At 42.2% G+C, this 22,413-nt stretch overlaps 1 long non-coding RNA gene across 1 annotated transcript; it reads left to right on the forward strand.

The window, feature by feature from the left end:
- The first annotated feature begins 17,490 nt into the window (after positions 1-17,490).
- LOC118888772 lies at positions 17,491-22,379 on the forward strand. The gene is made up of 3 exons (XR_005018367.1): positions 17,491-17,570; positions 18,695-18,781; positions 20,473-22,379. It is a non-coding gene; the product is annotated as an uncharacterized LOC118888772 (long non-coding RNA).
- The last annotated feature ends 34 nt before the right edge of the window (positions 22,380-22,413 follow it).

The following is a 22,413-nucleotide window of genomic DNA, read 5'->3' on the forward strand; positions in this document are numbered from 1 at the left end:
CTTCACCCCTAGGCCTAGAATTTCAGGGTTTCTTGGCAACCCCTTATTGTCTTCTTGCTAGCAGAATCTTATTTTTCTTGCTGAACTGTCTCTTTTTCTCCTTTTTAGCTAGTATTTGATCCTTTGAGAAAGTTTGGCTTTCTGGAAGCAAGTATAAAAAATAAAATTTTGATCTATATTTATAGATCTTTGATCCAAAAATGGACATTCTATCTTTAGGCAATGATAATCATAAATATGGTAGACATAGATTTCAGATTTCCCAGCATAACTTCAGGTCTAAAAGTTTGGTCTTATTGCTCCCATAATTACATGCACATTTGTTAGACTGTTTGTTCGCATCTGGGTTCAGAAAATATACTTCAGGGAGTTACTAAATAAATTTTAGTATTCCCTTCAATAACTTTCCATTGTTTGGGGGACAAATTCTAAACTCAGCATGACATTCTATGTTCTCAGTGATTTGGACCTGCACATCTATCCAGTTTCATCTCCTGCCACTCCTCAACATAAACTTTGTGATCAAACCACACAGAATTTTAGTCACCCAAAATTACCTGCTTCATCTACATGTCTGCACATGTGTTTTAGGATACTCTTCTAGAATGCCTATGATGCTCTTCTTCCCACCTCTACCCGTAAACTGCCTGCTATCATCTAATTTATCCTTCAAGTCTCACTTAAAATCTTCTCTGTGAAACTTCTCCTGCCCTCCCCAGGAAGTTAATCACTCCTGTTTTGCCACTGTAGTTTATACGTACTATATTACATATTATATATACTATAATATAGCTTATACATATTGTATTACATATTATACTTGAATATATCATAGTGATTATCACTTTGTCCTAATTGAACCATTCCGTTTATTTGGCTATTTTCCCCACTAAACAGGGACCTGACTCAGAGTAAGTACTCATGTGTTTGTAAATTAATGAATAAAAAAATATGAAGAGGACATTGCCAAGGATGTGTGTCTTCCCCTTCCTACCCTCCAACATGATCAACATAATTTCTGTGATTAATGATATGGGAGTGAGGTAGAGATAAGAATAGCTAAACCTAGGCTTCTAACCTGTTTACCAGTTATGGGATCTGATCTGATCTAAGCTGAATTACCAATGCTGGGCCCTAAGAAGACCAATCCAAGTTGTCAAATTAACCTAAACTCCAAAAGGTATAAGTAGTGCAGGGGAAAGCAGGATGGCCTGATAGACATGTTCCCAGACAGGCCAACTGTCATGTTGAGGGGTTCAGAAAACCTGGCTTCTTCCGCCTCCATCACCTGAGGTCCCCATCCCAGGGTCCCTGAGACTCTGAGAGACCAGAATATTGCCACAGAAGTGGGGAAATACCAGCTTGGAAATTGCCACACGTAGGCTTTGGGGAGGTAGTATGGGGGTAGGATGGAGGAAGAATGGTACAGAGGGACTGATGCAAAAGCCAACTGTCATTCTTGAGCAACTGAGGAGGTATGGGCTAGAAGTCCAGACTGCTGTTGCTGGGACTTCCCTTTCACAATGACTCTGCAGTGAGTAACCGCTGGGGAGGCGGTTACAGAGGCCACCTCAGGCCAAGCGTGGGCTAGGGGTGGTGGCAGATAAGCCACCCACTCATGAGTTCCCACCCCATCCTACTTTCCTTCTTCACATCTATTATTACATCAGATCTGACAACAGCCCTGTAGTGTAGGCAGGGCAACGATTATGACCCTTTTTTCTTAAAATAAATTTATTTATTTATTTTTGGCTGTGTTGGGTCTTCGTTTCTGTGCAAGGGCTTTCTCTAATTGTGGCAAGCAGGGGCCACTCTTCATCGCGGTGCGCGGGCCTCTCATTATCGCAGCCTCTCTTGTTGCGGAGCACAGGCTCCAGACGCGCAGGCTCAGTAGTTGTGGCTCACGGGCCTAGCCGCTCCACGGCATGTGGGATCCCCCCGGAGCAGGGCACGAACCCGTGTCCTCTGCGTTGGCAGGCGGATTCCCAACCGCTGCGCCACCAGGGAAGCCCTGACCTTTGTTTTACATTTGAGGATGTTGAGGCCCAGAGCAGTGGTCCGTAAAGCAGCCTCTTTCCCTACTAAACTGCTCAACTGCACTGAACTAATGGTCCCTCCATGCCCAGAGCTTGAGCTCTGCTCTTGCTGGAGCCTCATGTCCATCCAACTTAATAGCTGTTTGGCCTTTCCATGACTTCAACTTCTCCATTTCAGCCTAAGTATAACACTGACCCCAGTAATGTCAACTTCTCTCATCCTGACTTATGTTGGGTCGGAGGCAGCAGTCATTTACTCACTAAATATTATTTAATGTCTCCTACCATGTGCCAGGTACTAAGCATTAGCTAATATATCAGTGAATAAAACACAGTTCCTGTTTTTCTCACAGAGCTCACAGTCACAAAATGCAGTGTCCAGAACCAGGGAGGTGACCAGCAATAAACATGTAAATTGACCCAAAATTAAATTATTCAAAATGGAAGGAAGCATTATACTGTGAAGAAAATCAGTAGGGTTTTTACTGTGTGAGAGAAAAAGGATAAGGAGAGCTACTCTTTGGTTGGAAGGGGGGCCATCCCATGAAAAGGATATTTTAAGTTAAGACCTGAAGGATGAGAAGGATTCAGACATGGGTTGAAGGGAATTTCAAAGGCCAGGAGGTAAAAAAGAGCCAGAGATGTACATAGTCCACCTGACTAGGGTTAATAGCCATCTGGAGGCAGTGTAGTACGCAGGAACAGCACTGGATGCAACCTGAGGAATCGCTTTGCTGTTAGAGCCATTCATGCTAAAAGTTCTTTAAATGGCGCAGAAAGGAACTGGCATTTACTAAGTGTCTACTATGTGCCAGGCATAAATTAATCCCTTTTCCGCATGGATTTTTAAATTTTGTTCAGTCTCAGCATTCTCATCTGTATAACAAGGAAGTGGGGATATTTGTTGCCTAAGGGCTCTTATAGCTTGGAGACATTAACTAGTCCATGACCCCATCTTCCTGTTAGAAAGTTGAAGCCTGCAGAGATGAAGCGCTTTTGCCTCAGGTTGTCTGATGGATAAGTATATCACTCTTCAACTCTAGGCCTGATCAACTAGGGTAGGACTGAGATAGTCTCATCTGAACTAAAAACTAAATGGGCACACCAGACTCTTGGCACTGCTCAGGAAGAAGTGTACGGCGGGACTCCATCTTGGATGCAGAGGGAGTAAGTCATCTGTGAGCCCATTGACAGTATGGTTTCGCCTTTGGATGTCAGCAAAGCTTTTCTTAGCAGCAGATATTTCCAGGAAGAGCAGAAACTGCAACGCAATGTTTTGGGTAGATAAGCTTTATCTTGGTCGGGGCAGGAGCCTTGGAAGAGGGTTAGATATAAAGTCCAAAATCTTTGTGCTTTCATGGGAGGAGATCTGATGAAAGTTTCAAATCCATTTTCATTTATTTTCTATAGCCCTCTTTTCTTCTACTTCTCCTCTGCCTCCTTCTCCTCCTCCTCTGCCTCCTTCTCCTCCTCCCCTCCCCCTTCCCCCTCCTCCTCTTCCCCCTCCCTCTCCTCCTTCTCCCTCTCCTCCTCCTCCTCCTCCCCTCCCCCTCCCCCTCCCCCTCTTCTCTCTGCAACTCAAAGTGCTACAGCCAGTTATAACCTCAGGCTCAGGTTTACCTTAACACTGGTCCTAATATCTATCCCAGCTCCCAGCTTGAGGAAGAGAATAGAAGAAGATAAAGGAGAGAAGGAGAGGAAAATGGGAGAAGAAAGAAGGAAGAGAAGATGAGAGAGGAATGACTAGAAATAAAAAGGAAAGTAGAGGAGAGGAATGCAGGGGAAAGAAGGAGAGGATAACTTCTCTTTGAATAGTATTCTCACCAATCCTGCCTCACCATGAAAGCAACTTCAACGAGGCCTAAGGCTTTTCCCATGAAATAGTATTTCACCTTGATAACAATGCAACACTTTGGTTACCAAACTTCTCAAATCAATAACCTCAACAGAAATAAAATGCATCTGCAAATCCCCTGAATCTTCCAGAGTCCCTTGAGCTCACTCCAATTACTATCAGGGGAGAGAGCAGAGCTCTTTGTACATAAGAGTAGGGGCAAAGTGAGACCCTCTTCCTCCTTTCCCTCTACCCAAAGCAAAGGTTCCTCTGAGATTTTGCTCAGTAAAATCAGCACGTACTAGATTAGCCATCTGGAGAAGTCCTTAAGGGGATAGAAGCTCTCACTAATCAAAGTAGGAAAGAACAGAGCTTCACAGAAATCAAAAATCTAATTAAGGTGGAATCTCAAGAGGTCTGATAGGGTATTAAAGAAGTTCTAGAAAGCTCATCAACAAGATTAGCTCATCTGCAGAAATAACACAGAAGGGTGGGTGGGGATTCTGTATGAACACTGGAAAAAAACAGGACCTAGAGCTGTAAGTGCTCATTGTATCCATGGTAGTGTCTCAGGGACAGAGAAAATAAATAGGTTACCCTGACCCTCATTTTCACCCCATTTTAGTTGAGGAGGTTTGGAGAAAGGAAGAATTCATTAAGTTCATCTAATGTCCTTTGTCCTGTCTGTGTTTTCATCAAGCAATTTTGTGATTAATTTGGTTTCCAGAATGAATTTTTCTGAGCAAGAGAGAAATTGTTGTTCAACTAACAATTCCCCAGCTGTTTGGGGATTATATTTGTTCTGGAATTAAAAATACAAAAAACGAACAAAAAACCCTTTGTTATTACATCCATTTCCTGTGATTTTGTCTTGTATGAGTCAGTTCATTGACTATGGTCAGGTCAACTCCAGGTATCTTCTCAGAAATGGAGTTTTGAGGTCATGTAAAACTGAACCCTGTGCCCCAAGATGAGAGATCTCTGAGAAGTGTATGGTCAGGACACTCAAGATGGCTGTTCTCTTGCTTTCTGTACATCCCCAACTCGACCAGTGCCTGCTTTATCTACACCCTACTAACATGACTGACTTTCCTACATACTTGCCCCAGGCCCCAGCTAGTGACTGTTCTTATCAAAGGGGCTGTGTGGGGCGTTCTCCTCTGCTAGTTTCCCTGGTAACTGGTGAGTCAACCTGACGTCAATTCCCGCTATAACTGGCAATCTCCCCTTACCCTGGGAGCGAGGCCTGCTGCCACGTCCTGCCCACCTTCCGCCCCATACGGTGGGGTGCTGCTCCATCACCTTGCTTCAGACATGTAAGATCTCCCATCCATTAAACCACTGTCGCTGAATCTGGGCCCTTTCTTCAGTCTTGAAGCTGGGCAAGCACAGGGGCTTGTAGGCCCATGGAATGCAGCCCAAGAAGTAAGCCCATATCCTTAGAAGGCACTTCTATCTCATTCTGTAATGTCAAGAAGCCAATTTATTTATTTTGCAGATGGGGACAGTGAAGTGCAAGAGGGCAAGAAACTTGCCCAAGTGGGTCAATGGCAAAGCCAGGATCTAGGCCTAGGTCATAACCTTGTTCTACCTAGGTTCTTGTCCTATACCATTCTATGTCTGCATTTTGTAAACTCTCTCTTAGCCTCTAAATAAGGATCAGGAGTTCTGTGAACTCTCAGAAAAGTAGTCATTAAATCAATTGAACCTACTTACTTTTCTAATAACTGCCCAAGGGACAGAAGTCTATTTATAACTTTGCTCCTTTTGACTTTAGATGACAGATTTCCTCCCTCTACTGCCCCCACCCCCCCCCCATGCCCGGGTTTTCCCTTTTCTCTCAGATTTTAATTTCCTTTTCTTCCTTACTTAAGGTGACAGGAACATAACCCTGATTGAAACTGTGTTCATTTCTTTTCAAATTTTCTATCAGTATGTCCATGGGAAGAAAGTAGAAGTTTAGAAGAAAACCCAGTTGCTGTGCCATCCTATTTTCACCTCCAGCCAGAATCTGATTCTAGGTCTTTCACTAAGAGCCTACTCTGTACTAGGTATGGAGCCTAAGAAAAGAGATAACCCTGTCAGCTGAAGAGATTTGGACTGGGGCAAGACTGGAGTTGGAGACTGAACATGTATGGAAAGGATCTTTCAATAAGCATTTTAATCAGATTTAACAAGAGTTTACAGAAAGTCTGCTTCATGCTGGAACTTACTCTAAAGGCTCTGGGAATCCCAAAACAAGTTAAGTTAAGGTCCCTGCCTGATTGATCTCTCCTTCTAGCCATGTAAACAGATAACCTAAATGCAATGTTTTCAGGCCGTAGTTGAGGTATATACATAGTACAGGAGACTTCATCTAGGGGAGCCAAGAGTGGTTTCCCAGAGATGATAATTGAGCTGAGCCTGAAGAACAAACACAAGGTCACCTGTCAGGATAGATGTGAGGGGGCTAGGAAACCTTCCAGGTCCACAGAGAGGCATATGGAAAGGTCAGAGGTATACTACTAGCGTATAAGGGGTGTCGTAGTTGGAACATAGGATGTGTGGATAAGGGTGAAGACATAGGTTGTGGACAGGTTGTGAAGGGTCCTGACTAATTGGCTGAGGAATTTTCAACTTTTAGCTTCAGGCAATGGGGAACCACTGATCATTTTTAAGCAGTGAAGTAACACCATTAGAACAGTGTTGTTGAAAGACCGTCTTGGCAATAAATACCAAACTTTAAGGAGAAAGAAATCATCAACTGAAAATAAGCATCATATATATATATATATATATATATATATATATATATATGAATTATATATATTCATTTTCATCTTAATCATTAAGAATAAGATTACCCTTTCCCTTAATACAGGCTCTCTGGTGGCTGACCTCATTACCATTCATTCATTCAGCTAACATTTCCTAAATGCTAACTTACTTTGTGCCCCAAACTGAGGATACAGAAATTAACCAAGGGCCCCTTGCCCTTGAGGGAACTCCAGGCTATAACAAGAGGAAGACAGGGGCATAAAATATCATGATACAAGGAAGTGTTATAATCAGAGTATTAATAAAAATATATAATGGTGGTCAAAGATGACTGATCTCTCTATCTTGGATTCCCTTCATGAAGATATGGATTCCCTTCAGGATGATGAGAAGGTTTGAGGTATAGGGTCAGGGACATGAGGACTTCTTAGACATTCAGGGGGATATGCTCAATATTCAATTGAATCTACTAATGTAGAGGTGAGGGAGATAGAGGGTGAGCAAGCTGCAGACACATGCACATACACACAGAGAAAGATATAGAACTCAGGGAAACACTATCGTAATAAGGAGCAGGAAAAGAAAGAGGAATTCATGAAGAAAGCCAAGGAAAGTAGTCAGGAAGATAAGCAAATAAGAGGAATGTAGGCAAGCAAATTCAACTATTCTCACCGAACACTACTCTGGATCAGGTGCTGTGTTAGGCACTAGGGAAACAAATGAAGAAGACAGTCCCTGCCATAAGCTATGATCTTCTGGCAGAAAGTTGATCTTTACATCTCATCTGAGCCATGCTTGTGTGACACTGATGACAAAATTCATTCTGAAGAGAGAGGATAACTTCTAAACCACAGGACTTCGAGAAAGAAGGAATGGCTGACAGAAGCATCTGTTGCAGAGACATTGAGGGAGATGAGAGCTAGTAAAGAGGCTTTTGGCTTTGTTGAGAAGGCGTTCATGGTAATTAGGTGACACCAGATAGCAGGGTCAGTGCATAAATGGGGATAGAAAACAAATAGAAAGCTAAGTTATGGTGAATTAGGAGGATAAACAACGAGGCAACCTTTAGAAACTACTTTTCTAAGAACTTTGAGTGAACTGAAGAATGATGGAGTGGGCATTGGAAAGAGATTTGTTTTAAGTTGGTTGTGATCAACATATGAAGGACCAAGCAGGATGACATCTGAGAAGAGGCCATCAGGCTGGATGAAGTTTCTGTGAGCAGAGCCAGTGGAGTAATGGAAGCAGGTGAAGTGAGAGTGGCCTTAATATGAGTTCTGAAATGCCTTTGTTTGGCTTAGGAGTCAAAGAGGGAGGTTCAAAAGGGGCACAAGAGGGCTTCCCTGGTAGCGCAGTGGTTGAGAATCTGCCTGCCAATGCAGGGGACGCGGGTTCGAGCCCTGGTCTGGGAAGATCCCACATGCCATGGAGCAGCTAGGCCCGTGAGCCACAATTACTGAGCCTGCGCGTCTGGAGCCTGTGCTCCGCAACAAGAGAGGCCGCGATAGTGAGAGGCCCGCGCACCGCGATGAAGAGTGGCCCCCACTTGCCGCAACTAGAGAAAGCCCTCGCACAGAAACGAAGACCCAACACAGCCAAAAATAAATAAAGAAATAAAATTAAAAAAAAAAAAAAAAAAAAAAAAAAAAAGGGGCACAAGAGGCTGGAGGCTTGCAACTCAGGGATGAATGTTTGGAGGAGAAGTAGGATAAGGGGAGAGGAAGTTGACTTAAACCACAACAGGCATGGTTCAGATGAGATGAGAGGATCAACTTCCTGCCAGAGGAAAATAGCTCATGGCAAGAGAAGTGAGAGAAACTCTATATTTGCAATCTCCCCAAATTTACAAACAATTCTCCCCCTGCTTTGCAATAAAAATTGGTACTGTCCACCCTGGAGGCAGTGGAAGTTACTAAAATGACTCTTCCAAGTGGCATGTGGTATAGAAGAAAGTAGTAATGTTGGTTTGAACTTCAAGCACTCAGCTGCTAACTGAGTGACTTGAAATGAATCATTTGAGCACTCTGAGCTTCATTTTTTTCATTCGTGGAAAGGGAAGAACAGCTGCTACCTCCTAGAATAGTTGTGAAGGTTACATGAGAGGATGTGCATAAAGCATCCAGCACAGTGCCTGGGACATAGTAGCCATTAGCCAACTGTTGGCACACTTCCCCCACTTCCTGTATCCCTAGTCTTATCAACACAATGTGCTGGAGTCTCCAGATGCCAACCCCCTTTCTTCTCCCTGTTTACACTTAATAGATAATGAGAATATGGGAAAACCTGTGGATGCTGGGAATCCATGCCACAATGTCCAAGAGCTGACCATCTCCTGGATAGGGTCAAGTTGTCCAGAGGGGCCCACAAAGTACCCCTCATCCTACCTCCTTTATCAAGCATTGAGACAAGCCAAGCTGCTTTCCAGGATGTCTGATAGCATCAGTGAGTCAGAGAAGTGGGCTTAATATGTAGTTAGGAACACTCTCAGGCTCCAAAACAGGTCTTTGTTTGTCAGAGACAGATGGTATTTGCTTCACACTACTAGAAGGAGCAGCAGATCCCCCTATGAGTCTCAGGTTCAGGCTCAGGTTCAGCCTCAAAGGGTCCTGGAGTAAAAGCCACCCACGAAGTTCCAAACAGGTCCAGAGAAATCCCCAGCCACAAGAAAAAAGTTATCCCTCACATTCATATTATCATTTTATAGTTTAGAAAACTTTTCTCACACATGTTAGGTTAGGATTTATATGAATATGTTTGTGTTTAACATAATATAAATATAGTTTATAATAAAATTATAAATTGTATAATAAATATTATATATAATAATAAATAATATATAAACATGATATAATTAATATTAATATTATATATATATTATATATATATAATATATATTAAAGAACCAAGGCTCAGAGAACTTTACTTAGTCTGGATCATCATTCAGATGTCAGTTTTAGGCCATTTGGAAGAAAGACTTACCTAAACTCTTATACAAGATTAGATTTACTATTATTTTCTCTCATAACACCCTATATTTATCCTACAAAACCTTGTATTTTTACTGTGAGATTGTTTGGTGAGTGCCTTTTTCTCTCGTTAGAGCATGAGTTCTGGGAGGGTAGGGTTCTGGTCAGTTGCATTATCTTTGGTATCTCTATCACCCAAACCATTTGAAAAATTCTTAAATGGGAGAAGGGGGTTCTTAAAGACCATATAGTCCACCACATTTATAAAGAAGAGCAAAGAAGGAAATTTCCCAAGTTCATACTACAAGCCATGGCATAGCTGGGCCTGGAACTCAGTCTCCTGCCACTGTGTCTAGGGCTTTCTTTAATGAATCTCCAATCTCGATTAATTCTGGGTCCTCAGTCATTAGGCACCAGGGTCAAGGGATGATCAAAGCTTTCAATATTTACATGTCACCTCATTTTCAGACCTGTACAACAGGAATAATTATTTTTCATTAACAAATATTTATTGAACACCTACTATAAGCAAGGCATTAGGAATATAGTTGTGAATAAGATAAAATCACTGCCCTCATGGAGCTTGGTAGAAGACACAGACAATAAACAAAAATATAAAATGATAGAAGCAAAGTCAAAAGACGAATGATAGACTAGTGAAAATATTTGCAATTCTTATTACGTACAAAAGGAGAAATCTCTCTAATATACAAAGAAGTCCCAAACACAAGAAAAATAAATTAGCAACCTTATAGAAAACTGGATATAACAAACATGGTTCTTGACCTCATGGAATTTGTAATCTAGCAGGAGAACCCCCTTTTCTCCAAGGCTAGGGAGTGGCTGGACTGCATGGTTTTAGGACACCAAAGGAGATGGTGAGTCCTTGAGTAGCTCCTCTCATGTCTTCTTAGGTATACAGCTAATAAAAATCTAAATCTCAGCTCTGTCACTTACTAAATATGTAACTTTGAGGGAAATTGCCTAATTTTTTTGAGCTTCAGTGTCCTTATTTTGTGAACTGGGAATAATTCTAATTCTACAGGTGTGTTGAGAGGACTAAGTGATATAATAGATGTGAGAGTACGTGGTACATAATAAACACTCAACAAAACTTTTTTCCTTCCATTTCCCACATCTCATTCTGCCTAGAACTGAGAATAGAGGAGCAGTGCCTCTTCTTCTGTGAATATTTAGCTTTTTTTTTTTTTTTTTGCTTCTTACCATGTAATGTCTGGCCTTGAGAGGAGTTCTCAGTTATACCACTTTCCTGAAATCCCATGAGGTACCTATTTATTAGCTCAATTTTGAGATGGGTAAATGGATAGTCGGAAATATTAGTAATTTAGCCAAGTCCCCACAGCTGGAAAGTGGCAAACTGAAATTCAAGTCCAGGTCTTTGAACTTCAAACTCAATGCTCTTGTCACTATAGCACAAGGCCTTGGGTGACAATCTGCAATGCCTGCCACCAGTCAAGCACCCACTTTTAACATCTTTGATATTTTTATTTCCCACTTAATGAAACTGTAACAGTCTTTATGAGTAAGAGACATTAGACCATCTACATCATAGCATTTGCTTTGGGGTTAAAAAAGTTCAGGTTATACATTGGAGATTCTGAACTACCTATTGCCATACACATTGTGATGGTTGACACTTTTTAGATGAGCCTGTGAAAGCTAACATATGCAAATAAGGGACAGGAGCATTAAGGAAAACTGTCTGTGGTGACTAACCCTAGAGAGAAGTATGTAAAAATTGACTACCTCCTAAATCAGTGCTAAACTAAGTTCTAGCACCCTAGTTCTAGAAGATGTTTAGCTGTGGTGTAAGCACAAAGGCTTGGCCTAAATTCTCTTTTTGTCCCCACAAATGCACCATTCTTGCCCTTTGTTTAGTCAGAAGAAACACTAAGAAGATGAAAATGGTCTGTGTGTCAAGTCAGTGAAACCAGGGGAACCCATCCCAGTCTGAATTAGAGACTATATATTTTAAAGAAATGCAGTTTTGTTCCTTCCAAATATATGCAATGGGCTATCACAAGTTTTTCCTCCTTCCTTCCTTCCCTGTCCACAATTGTTGCCTAGGGGTTTTAACCTTTAGGTGGACCATTGTGGAAAATAGATGAGTGGTTGGCTAGTTATTTCTTCAGTTATTTCTGTCATAGATGGAAGCTTCTGAAGGACTCTGATTGGGAGTAAGGTATAAGAAGTGAGGAGCACAACCAGCTTACTTTTCTAAGTCTTTAAACAACTCTCTGGAACTCCTATCTTATCTTATCTACCTTTTTTTTTTTTTCCTTTGGTCACACCGCATGGCTTGCAGGATCTTAGTTCCCTGACCAGGGATCGAACCTGTGCCCTCAGCAGTGAAAGCGCGGAGTCCTAACCACTGGACCACCAGGGAATTCCCATTAATTCATTTATTTTTTTCTTTCCAAGAAGCTAAGCAAGGGTCAGCTCAGCTCAACCCCTCTAATAGTCATAAATTGGAAATTAATTGAGTTTTTTCTGAATAAGACTGCCCTTGTAGACTGAGATGATAACTGACTTGAATTTGCTATTTCTTAACCAGAGCCATATTATATATCTTTGTAGATTGCTTCAAAATTCCTACCTTTCATAAATTGTTGCATAGCATTTGGGCAAGTGACATGACCTCCCTGAACCTCAGCTCCTCTTATGTCAAATGGGGATAATTTTAGTATCTCCCTCATAAGGTTGTTGTGAGGATATTACTAAACTAATACATGCAAAGGGTTTGAGACAATGCCTGGCACTTAGTAAATTCTCTTGGTAGGTCCAAGGTCTTTGCCTGGTTTCTCCCAGAGCACATTTGGTGAGTTGGATAGGCTTTGGGGTGGCTATTGTTCTAGTGCATCTATAGATATTCAAAAATATACTTAAGCTTATATTTACCCTGTTACATCAGTGGTCCCTCCATTCACACATGCTCACCATGTTCTTTCCTACCTCTGCACTTTTATTTGTGTTCTTCTTTCTGTCTGGAATGCTCTTCTCTGACTATTGATCTTATTATCTTTCAAGGCTCTTTTTAAATGCTGCCTCTTCTGTGAAGTCTCTAGTCCACCCAGTTGGAATTAACTTTTCTTTCCATGGCCTAAACTCCAGAATTCCTTGTCTTGAAGATGGAAGAGTATTGCACCACCTGTACATTCTCTGATTTCTCATGTCTCATTGGATAAGTTTCAAGCCCTCAACATAATATACAAGGGCTTCCTCAGTTTGGCCTCCTGTTACCTCTCCCACTTTTCTTTGAGCTATTCTTTCCTTTGCTTACTCTATTCCAGACCACATCAGCCTCCTAATCTTCTTGGAATATGCCACATATTTTCCCATCTCAGAGCTTTTACACATGCTGTTTCTTCTGCCTGGAATGGGTTTTCAACAATTATTCACTTGGCTCACCTGTTCATTTTTTCTTATTCTTCAGTCACACTTCAAAGGTCACTTCCTTTGAGAGGTTTTCTTGACCTATTCAAGCCTTGTGGATTAGGTTCCCTGTGTTCTCCTAGCTTTCTGTGATTCCTCCTTTCTTGTCATATTTGCCTGTAATTATTTGTTCAATAGCTATTTTCCACCACACTGCAAGTGCCAAGAAGGTAGGCATCTTATGTGTCTTGTTCTCCTCTGTATCCCAAGTGCCTCGCACCATGCTTGATACTTAGAAAACACTCAATATATTTTTGTTGAGTGAATGAATCTAGTCCAGCCTCATTGTAGATATGGCCCATAGAGAGAGAGGGCTTTACTCAAGGTCACACAGATAATCAGTGGCAGAGAATAGACTGTAGTCTGGGTCTCCTGACTTCAGGTGCACTGCTCGTTTCCATACATTCACCACCACTATAGTATTTGTTCTTTGTACATGCTTATGTATTAATCTGGATCCTGGACTAGGCTGTAAATTCCTTGAGGGAAGGGACTACATTTTATACTTTTGTTGTCCCACATGGTAACTACTAGCTATGTGTGGTGATTGAACACTGAAAACATAGGTAGGCCATATTGTGGTGTACTGTAAATTTAAAATACACACCACATTTTAAAGAGTGTAAAATACCTCATTAAAACATTTTTCCATTGTTTACTGGTTAAGATAACATTTTGGATGCATTGGGTTAAATAAAATATACTATCAAATTACTTTCACCTATTTATATTTCAAATTTTTAATGTCACTATTAGAAAATTTGTGGCTCACATTGTATTTTTATTAGATGTATAATACTGCTCTGCTGTGTATTTATTTTTCCCCTTGGTGCCAACCATAGAGCTTTGCAGCCAGTAAGTGCTCAACACACCCTTGTTGAATAAAGTTGAGTTATAGTTGGTAGGTTAATTGCTGCCACATTTCTTGTCATTGTCACTGGGTTTGTGGGGAACCTCACAGTGAAACCTCTATCTCCAAGCCCATGAGTACATGAAGTTCTTCAGTCTTGGCCTGGGGGTGCCCTGTACATTGCATCAGCCTTTGGATTTCCTTTCAGAGGAAGCCCCAGTGCAATCATACACATAGCAATCACCAGGGTTGAGGTGGAGTGTGTGGACACTGGCTTCTTGCACAGGAAGTGGCCTCAGCTTTGCAGTTGTCCCTGGGGCATTTTCTTGACAAGCTTCCTATAGGAAGTGGGGGTAGGTGAGCAGAGAGTTGAACTCAATGTTGAAGGGGGCTTCTCAGTTCCTTCATGAAAGTGAGGTAAGCTAAGGAATGTGGGGATCTTGGGTTCTTTCATTTGCTTATGCACTGATGCATTCACTTATTCACCTCACAGTTCTGGGGCAACTATTTCATCCTTGGCCCTGTGAAGAAAGGAAGGGATCAGATACAGTCCTATTTGGGGCAGTTCTTGGTCTTTTTGGAGAGACAGACACATAAATGCAGTGTGGAGAGGTTTTTGAGACTAGAGGCAGGCAAAGCCAGGAGCCATTAATTTTGTCAGGAAAGGGGTGGTCAGAGAAAGCTTTCTAGAGACAGTGAGCATCATTATTTTATCTCCCCATCTTTTAAAATCGAGCTAAGATCCTACTTTTCTAAGAACCTTTCTAATCACCACCACTTCCTCACCCTCTGCCCTGGAAGAATCATGTCTTTCTTACCCACTCTTCTGATAGTACTTTGTACCTTCATCAACTTGTCTCACACTGTAGAGATATATATTTCCTTGGGTGCATGCCTGAATCCCTCTCCCCTCTAGCCTGACAATTCTTCAGTATGATGTGGTGACTGATGCTCAGACAGGCTGTGCATGATTTTTCAAGGGCGTACAGTTAATGTTACAGAGCTGGGTCTATAATCCAGGGGCTATAACACAGGATCCAAGACACAGGGACTCAGACTCAAAATTCAGTGTTGTTTTTCATTCCAGCACTGAGTGAATAAATGCATGTATCTACAGTGTGGGACCCCTGCACTGTCTGCCTGCTCCCCCTATCCAACTCTCTTCTCCCTCATCCCGCCTCATAAGCATGGTCAAGCCAAAGAGCATCCAAAATGGAAGAACTCTATGTCTTTTGGTTGGACAACAGACCTAAAGGAAAAGTCCCGTTTGTGCTGTTGCTGCAAATTGGCCCTTCCAAACATGCTTTGTGTTTGTGAGGCAAAGAGGAGCTCCGAGGAGCCCCATGTCATTTTCTCTAATTCAGACCTTTTGCATAGTAGGCATGATTTGTAGATCCTCCTGGCTCCTAATGTTTTTGTTTTTTTTTTTTTTTAATTCGGGTATAGTTATTTTACAGTGTTGTGTTAGTTTCTACTGTACAGCAAAGTGAAGTAGAGTTCCCTGTGCTATACAGCAGGTTCTTATTAGTTATCTATTTTATACATATTAGTGTATATATGTCAACCCCACCTTAAAGTTTTTCTTTCATGGATCTACTATGAAGCTGAAGTTGGCCACCATTAATTACTACTTTAAGTGAAGACATTGTTTCCAGAGGGCCTCTGTTAAAAAGCTAGGAGAGTACCTTAACTGATAAGTGAGAAAAAAAAACTGAGTGGGTAGCTGAACTTAATCTCTAGGATATGAGTAGGGAGGAAGGGTCCCTCCCTAGAAAAGTGCCCACAGGACAACCCTGACTCCACCACAAGCTTTAGTCAGAAACCAAAATAAAAAGGAATTGAATCTTTCTAGAAGCCAGATCTGGGGAAACTGGTTTCAAGGACTAAGCCAATAAATTATTCTGGTAGAAGGAAGTTTTCTGCAGAGTAGTGTGAGTGTAAGTGAATCCCTATCCCAGGCTGTCCCCTAGAGCCTCTAGGCTCTGCATACACAGGAAAGACCATAGTGAGAGAGGGGCAGGTATGGAAGGGGTTATAAAGGAACCAGGGAATGTTTGAGTTGGAGAGGCCACCAAGATCATCTAGTTCAACCTCTGTTGGTTAAATGGGAAACTAAGACTAAGGGAGGGAACAGAGCTGACAGATCTGGGAGTAGGACACCAAACTTCTGGCTCCCAGAATGTGGTCTTTTCTCTTGAACCCGAATTTATATGACTGCATGTAGCTTGGATAGATTATTCACCGAGGCTTGAGTACTGCCAAGGGTCCTATTTCTTCTATGTAGACTAAGGACTGAGACGGGCACTGCAATCATTGAAGGTGATCCTGTAAGTATACCCTGAAAGCATTGCAAGAATTGCCTCTCCCATCTGCCATGTCATCAGGATTCATGATGTAGAGCACTGCATAATGGGAATCCAAAGTCTTCCTGGCTGTGAATGGGGACTGCCCAAGGATTGCAAACATAAGGCTCTAGGAAGTCATTCACTTTCTTCTCATAACTGTCATGTCCCTCATGAAGCCTAAAGGTCACAGTTGAACTTAAGTGTCTGGTACTATCTTTTCCTTCTCAAGGTCAACCACTTTCTTCGTAACCAACATGGGAGAGTAGAAAAAGCCTAACATTTGAGTCAGAAAGACCTGAGTACAAATTCTGCCTTCTCCATTATTTCCTAGTTTTGTGTCCTTAGGCAAGCTACTTTACTTCTATGTGTCTCAGTTTCCTCACCTATAAATAGGAATAATGATAATACCATACTAGATGGTTGCTGATTAAATGAGATAACACATGTAAAACACATAATAAATACTTTCATAGATGTGAATTTTCTTTTTTCTTTCTGTCTGTAAGCTCCCTGGATGCCAGAATGTGACCTGTGGGCAGAGCTGTGTTAGCAGGCCCAGCTTCATAGGCATGTAACCTGTAAACTTTCACAGGGCCTCATGCTTAGAAAGACCCCAAACTTAGCTTAATGTTCTGCTGTTGCCATCTTGAATTTTTAATTTTTTTTTACAAAGGGCCCTTCCTTTTCATTTTTCACTGGGCCCTGCTAATTATGTTTGTGTGCCAGGGGAGATAAAATGGGTGTTTCAGGACCAGGAGGCATTCTGACAGGGTGAGAGAACACATGATTTGGAGTTGACAGAAATGGATTCAAATTCTAGGTATACCGCTAATCTGCTTTTTGATATCAAGCATTTCCTTTTATCCCTCAGGGGGTCAGTTTCTCAATTTTAACAATGGGGATTTTTATTTGATAATATCTCAGCTTTGACATCCCAGGACTCTTCAGTAAACCTGGGGAAAACTCCCTGGCCATAGGTCGAGCCTAGGGCAGCCAGGGCTTTCTGCTCAGACTCTCTGCAGCTTGGGGAGTTAGTATCTGTTGGAGTTCAGCTGGCAGTGGGTGAGGACATGGCAGTGAGGACTGTTGCTGCAGTAGGAGACCCTTTCACAACGGCACTCTTTTGTCATTTTGCACCCAGATTTCCGTTGGCTAACCTCAGCCTTATCTTCCTCATTTCTGTTTCCTCTTGAAGACACCAAGGGCCCTTCAAAACATAAGACCTTCCTGCTCACAGCATAAAGCTCAGTTCCCTCTGGCCTCTGCAGGTTGACTCATCACCAGGGAACCTATGCCTCCTACAAGATGAAGGCACCACTCCAGTAACAGGTATAGTATCAACTTGTCCTCTCTGCTTGGATTCCCAAACTGGGGCAGTGTCCATGGCTACCAAATATGGCTTGGATCTGTTCATCCCATTCTCCTTGGACCCTTCTCAGGAATTCTGGATCAAGGGTAAGGGAGAAGAAGTGTCCCATTGGTACCCTTCTGTCCTGGAGCTTATAATGATGAGAAAGGAGAATGACATTTCCTCTCCAAACAGGCTGTTTAGGGGACAGCCAAATGGAAGTGGAATGTTCTCTGGAACCAGGATCAGGATATTTGAATAATGGTCCTGGTTTTGCCATTTACTCATTGTGTATCTTTGAACAAGTCCTTTCTCCATTCTAGGGCTCATATTTTTGACCTCTTCTGCAAAGAAGAGGAGGGGAAGGATTAGATGGACAGTGTCTAGAGACTCGTTTAGTTTTTATATCCCTTATTTTGATAGTTTTTAGCCCTCTGTTGGGAAAGGACATGAGAGTGATGCTGAGTAAATATCTCTGGGTGGGGCTGAGCAGGGGGTTGAACTATGCCTGAAAAAAAGTCCATACTGCTCCCAGTATGAAGGGGCCCAACTGGGTCAGTTGCAGGGCAGGTCTTACTGCTTGGTGTGTTAGCCCTCCCAGGGTAGACAGGGAGCAAATGATATTTTATGTAGTATAACAGACCAAGAGAAAACTTTCAGGGACCCTCAGTATCACTCCACGTAGATATCCATCTTTTCTTCCTATGGGTCTGGCCAGCCTTTCTCAGCTGAACCTGCTTTCCTTATATACACTCTGTTGGAGAGGCATGAACTAAAACATCAAATGTGGAAATAAAACCAATATAGTTTCAGCTCAGCCACTGCCTCTTTCCATTAATACTGGGGCAAAATAGTCTATAAGGCTCTTAAACTTCAGGTACTAAGAAAGAACCTTTAGCCTCCTCATACCTCTCTTCCTTTTTGATGAAGTCAGAAAGGGCATTCAGGAGGCTGTGGACACCTTCAGTTTATCCAGGTCTTCTCACAGAAGCTGGTAGCCAGTAAGGATGATGATAGAAGAAAGGCATCAGTCCAGTTCTCTCTCTCCCACTACCCTGAACCCAAACTCTATTAATCAGCTTCCTTGATTGGCTTCCACTCACAGATCCAGGGACTGAGCCAAGGTGCCTGTGAGCTCCTATATGAGAGGCTCTGGAAAGCTCACCAAACACTTTCCTGACAACTTTGCCAGGTAAGTCTTCTTGTCCGCATTTCCAGAGAAGACAACTGAAGCTCAAAGGACAACTGAAGCCTAAAGGAAAACTTTCCCAAAGCCATGATTGGCTAATTAGTGCCCAATGCAGCATTAGAATCTAAGTTTGTCTGATTCTTTCCACTATGCCATATCTGGTGACCAAGATTGTTGCTTTGGCTGAAAAAGCCACACTTCTGGGTGGCTTGGGTAAGTAGAGAGGGAAATGAGGGGATGGAAAATATCATTTAGAGCTTTAGGTTTGAAGTCACTCTCAGATAACAAATTGGAGGAACATGTCACCTGCTTATCAACATACATTTACCTGAAAGAGTTAAGTTTTTTTTAATGCACTATGATTTTTTGCTGAAAGACAAGTCCCTCTGCCTTGTCTTAGCTGGGATAAGGCTTTCTGACCTCATGGGGCAGTTTTACGTTCCTTGGAATGTTTGCCTCTTTTCATGCCAGTATATAATATAAGCCAGCTACTTTCTCACAGATCAACTACCACAACTGGGAAAGGGAGGAATTTAACACGGACTACCTGGAATTTTTAGCAACAGTATCTGGGTATTGCCAAGTGAATTCTCTCAGAAGTTCCAGGCCTGATCATGCTCCTGGCAGCTTCTTTATTTCTCTGATGGCTGTGGGTTGAATGATCCCAGTACCTCACTGCCAAGTCCACTGCCTATATTTTGCCTTCCTTTTTGATGTGTCTCCCTTTTCCCAGAGAGATATACAGAGCATGGAGGTAAAAGGACCAGTGAGGAAAACTGGAGGGCACAATGGGATGACATAGGGCACAACCCCAAACTGTGTACAACTTGTATGATCTTTAGCAACTCTCATCCTCAGTGTGAGCCTTCATTTCCTCCTTCATAACATGAGTAGGTGAAACTATATGAAGGTCTTTTTATAGCTGCCATTCTTGAGTCCAGATGGGTTAAGTGCATCATGTTAGGCAAGGCTGAGACCATAAGAAATTCCTGTTTCATTGTCCTGACCCTGTTAAGTCAGTGGTCAATGGCCTTTGCTTTCCTTGTGGTAGTTCAACCACCTTTTTTTTTTTTTTTTTTGGAGCATTTGTTATGTATCAAATACTGACCTAAGGGCTTTACATACATTATTTCATGTCATTCTCACAATAACTTATTAGGTAAGTACTACACTTACACCCATTTTGTGGATGTGGAAACCTAGAGCTCAAAGAGATGAAATGATTTATCCAAGATTTCTCAGCTACTCAATGGAAGAGCCAGAATTCATGCCCGTGCTTAACCTCAAAGCCTATATCCATAGTCATAACACTGTGAGAACATAGGCTGAGAGAGTTGGGAAGGTGGGACATGGACATTGACTCTGGGACCTGGTCCTTTCTTGAGGTCAGGGAGGCAGGACAATGACCAAATTGTACATTCTCTGCTGCATAGAGAATCTCATTGAAGCTCCGGACCCCTAGAAATGCCATAGCTATAGGACTCAGGCCTGAGGACCCCCTCAGCTGAGCACTGGGGCTTCACCTGCAGGATCAAGTGGGTCTTTCTTACATACCCTAAGGATGCCTCTTCTGGTTAGAAGCCTTATTGCCTATTTTGTTCACTTCCTTATTCTGGTACTTCAGCTAGTCCCTATAGCCTCTGCAGTTTCCCTGGTGCTCAGGGTGTGACTCCTTTCTCTTTCTTTCCCTCCAGGGCCATATCTCCCAGGAAGATCTTGCCTCCACACTGAAGCCCCTGGCCCAGCCTCCTGCAGTGCCACGCTCCGTGTATTTGACAAGCTGAGTTAGACACTCCATGTAGTAGAGTGTCAGTTTGTCAAATACCCCAAGTGCGGCATATGCCTAGCAGCTCCAGGCCAGGACAGTTGAGATACAGCAGATAGACTGACAGCTGGATACAAGAACACACACCAAGTACCAACTAAGCTCTCAGAAGTTATTTTCGGTGACTTTGAGGGGATTAAAGCATTGTACCTGAGGGTGTCGGAGGGAAAATGAAGCAGCTCTGCTACACACAGTGGGAGCCCTAGGGGGATACAATAGTCTTGAAAAGGCATACGGGCCCCAGGGATGGAAGTACTCCTTTATTCATCACTTTCTCCCTTCACATTCCCCTGTCAGAGTTCCCTAGCAAGGACATCTGAATTCTCACACAAGCATCATCACAGGGCTTAGACACCCAGTTTCTGGACATTTAACCTTGGCTTCTTAACACACTTTGACCTTACCTATCTCTCTCTTTTTCTTCATGCTTTTTCTCCTCCTGGGAACACCTTCTTCATTTCTCTCTTCTTATCCAATTCTTTCTCATACTTCTTGGCCCAGCCAAAGTCCAGTCTTTCCAAGGACTTTTGAAAGTCAACTTATACTCTTTCCTTCTTCATTCTCAAAGCACTCCTTGCCTGGGTGCTTGTATGTACCCTTTTATCTCCTACTGCCAAATGGTACACCTTGAATTGTTAATGGACTTTTGCAGGGGATATTTTTGAATTCCCCACTAGATTGTGAGCTCCTAGAGAACAATACTCTTTCCTTAATTGCTGCCTCCCCATTCCATCCCTACTCCAGCCCCAGCACAGTACTCAGGTAACAGAAAATACTTAATAACTGTTTATTGGTTGATAGACTTTCCACTAGTCTATTAGTTTTGGGCCTTTGGGCCAAATGCTACCCAGGAATTTTGTAAGAAAACAATTAAACTTTGGTCACTGCAGTGCTATAGGGTGTGTGAGGTAATTGCCAACATGGAGGGTTTTTCTTCCTGAGAAATAGGGTCAAGAGTCAGAGGAGGAGGGCAAAACTGTAGACTCAGAGGGCAAGTAAGTTTTGGAATTACTTGGTAACAAAAAGTTATACAGATGCTTTATTGCAGGATTTTTCAGAGACTTTAATATTGTAATGTTCCATTGGAAATCTCCAAGAGAGGGCCATAGAATGAAGCATTTCCCATGTTTATCTGATCATGGAAACTTTTTTCTGTGGGCCATTTCCTGGGTCGAGTGTTCCATGGAACAAAATTTGAGAAATTGCCTTAGAGGAACTTCATATCTCTCCTCTCTTCTGGAGATCTTGTCTTTTTACTCCTCTACTTTTCTCCACCCAACTACCTGCCTAAGACACGTCCTGTGTTATTATACCATTTTTGTTTAGCCTATTCTGCATATTTGGTCTAGCCTTATACTTAGGACTTTCTCACTGGCTTGTCTTGTATGAAAAAGATTATCAGGTTTTGGGCAGAGATGATCTCTAGAAGTTTCCTGCTGCAATAAATATATGCTCCTAGGTCTGTAATTTTATCTTGTTTTATCTTGTTATCTTGTGGCATTTAATTAACTTGCAGTATCAGTGTTAACCTGCATCATAGAAAGAGTTTAGAAGTTTACCTTCATTTTTTTTCTACTCTGGAACAATTTATGTAGCAACAACAAAAGGCATATGGGTCCCAGGGATGGATGTGCTCCTTGATTCATTACTTTCGTTCCTTCCTGTAAAGCGAAGGACTCTTTGTTTACTTTTACGTATGATTTTGACTTCTGTAATCAATTCATAGGGGAGCAGCTGCTGGTTAAACCTGAGCTGACCTTGGAATTGCATTGTAACCAAAAGTGGCACATGTCAGCTTCCATAAAGGGTG

Source organism: Balaenoptera musculus, chromosome X (assembly GCF_009873245.2).
Source record: "Balaenoptera musculus isolate JJ_BM4_2016_0621 chromosome X, mBalMus1.pri.v3, whole genome shotgun sequence".
NCBI lineage: Eukaryota > Metazoa > Chordata > Mammalia > Artiodactyla > Balaenopteridae > Balaenoptera > Balaenoptera musculus.